We start from the raw sequence: 2,217 nt of genomic DNA, 5'->3' as shown, positions 1-2,217 counted from the left end.
CAATTTATTCGATTTCCTTTGATTGGAATTTTCGGGTTTCGTGAATTTTGGTGATTTTGGACGCCCAGTAAAACATGTAAAACCTAATTTTAAAACTCTAATTGAAGGTGGATAATTGGATTTTTAGGATTCAGCAGTTGGATATAGCCATATATATAGATCTTCTCCTAGAATCTATGTGTCTGGGAGTTTCATGTCCTAGACCCTCATATGTTGAAAACAGTGTAAATAAGTATTTTATCATATGAAACTGTTTTCACCCATCTCTTTGTTAGACAGCCTAGCTCACGGACTGGTGATCGGTTTGCTATGCTGTTGACTAAGCAGCCACAGATAAAATCTAACAAGCACAAGCAGAAGCCTGCGCGCACAGCCACGCTGCACACAAACGTAACCCGAGACATGGACTCGGTGCGTCACAGGCGCGACGCCACCGGCACCGGCACGGCCTTGAGCGGCGTGACCATGTTAAGCGACGTGCCGAACCGGTCCCTGACGTCCACGTCGGCGGGCTGCATCCCCTCGGGCAGCCTCCACTCGAAGGCGTGCAGCATGGAGGCCAGGAGCAGCGTCACCACCCTCGTCGCCATGGGCAAGCCCGGGCACGCCCTCCGCCCGGCCCCGAACGGCATGAACTCGAGCCGGCCGTCCTTACTACTACGGAAGTCCACGTCCGTGCCCACGAACTGCTCCGGCACGAACTCCTCGGACCGTGGCCACACCCCCGGGTCGCGTATGATCGCCCACAGGTTGATGATCAGCTTGGTGCCGGCGGGCACCGCGAAGCCGCCCACCTCCGCACCGTCGGCCATGGCCTCGTGCGGCATCAGCAGCGGGCTCGGCGGGTGCAGGCGCATGGACTCCATCACTACGGCGCGGAGATAGGGCAGCCTGTCGATGTCCGACTCGTCCGCGTGAGGCTTGGAGCCCAGCGCGTCCTTCAGCTCTTCGCGGACCTTGGCCATCACGGTCGGGTGCCGGAGCAGCTCGGCCATCGTCCATTCCACCGAGATCGTGTTGGTGTCCGTCCCGGCCGCGAAGAGATCCTGCGCATGGATGGAAAAGTAAAATAAACGCTCCTGATTGATTAGTTGAGAGTTTCCATTCGAAGCGAGCTGATTGCTACACGTACCAAAAGAAAAGACTCGATGGTTTCCAGGCTGAGTTGATCCGCCGAGTGAAGCTGAAGCAACACATCCAGGAAATCATTTTTCCTTCCGTCGTCGCCAGCGTTCAGACGGCGGGCGATGATAGGGTCGAAGAAGTCGTAGAACTTCCTGACATGCTCGGCGGTGCGCCGGCGGCGGCCCTGCAAGTCGAGCACGGAGGGCGCAGGGAAGAGGTCCGACAGGTTGGGCTTCACGACTTCCTCCACGGTGTTCCTGACCAGCGTCTCCAGCTCCTGCACGCGGTCGGAGCTCAGGTCCACTATGTCCTCGGAGAAGAGCATGTTGGACACGAGGTTGAGCACCCCCAAGAACACCACGCGCCATACGCCCACGGCCTCGCCGACGGCGGCGGCGCGGCGGCCGAGGCAGCAGACGAGCTCGCGAACCTTCTCCTCGACTCCTCCCGCAGGGTGCGCGTCGCGCTGAGCCCGCACGCGGAGAAGAGGTGGTTGGTGCCACAGGATGGAGCGCTCGTGGTTGCCGAGCGCGCGCGCGGCGTCGGTGACCGACCGCCCGGCCAGGAGGTGGTCGTACCTGTGCAGCACGTCACGCGCGGCCGCGGCGGTGGAGGCCACGACGACGTGGGTGCTGCTGCCGAGCCGCAGGGACATGACGGGGCCGTGCGTCTCCGCGAGCCGGGAGAGCGCCTGATGCAGCTCGCCGGTGAGGTTGTGTATGTTGCCGAGAAATGGCAGCGGCGCGGGGCCCGGCGGCCGCCGTGTCTTGCCGGAGATCCTCTTCGTCTTCGGCTCGGTTCCGGTAGAAACGAACAGTTTGTAGAGGACGCTGGTGGCGAGTGCTACGCAGATGAGCCATGGTAGGGTGGGAGCTTCCATTTTCATGGTATGTGTACGTCGCATAGACGATGGTGTTCGTTAATGCAATGCAAGGTCCTATATATTGGTAGTGGCGCAGAGATGACCGAGCCTTATTTGTGCGTTTGTTATCCCTACTAGCCCATGCACGGTCCGGTTATTGTGTAATATTGTTATTAAAACAAATATAAAACAAGAGGTTAAATTTGAAAATGGGCGTGCATGGATGACGA

The 2,217-nt window shown here is 58.5% G+C and overlaps 1 pseudogene; it reads right to left on the bottom strand.

The window, feature by feature from the left end:
- Positions 1 to 416: 416 nt before the first annotated feature.
- Positions 417 to 2,005, bottom strand: LOC136548726 (cytochrome P450 76M5-like; annotated as a pseudogene).
- Between the last annotated feature and the right edge of the window lie 212 nt (positions 2,006 to 2,217).

Source organism: Miscanthus floridulus, chromosome 4 (assembly GCF_019320115.1).
Source record: "Miscanthus floridulus cultivar M001 chromosome 4, ASM1932011v1, whole genome shotgun sequence".
Lineage (NCBI taxonomy): Eukaryota > Viridiplantae > Streptophyta > Magnoliopsida > Poales > Poaceae > Miscanthus > Miscanthus floridulus.
Note: the sequence above shows the minus strand (reverse complement) of the source record. Positions and strands in the feature narration are given on the sequence as shown.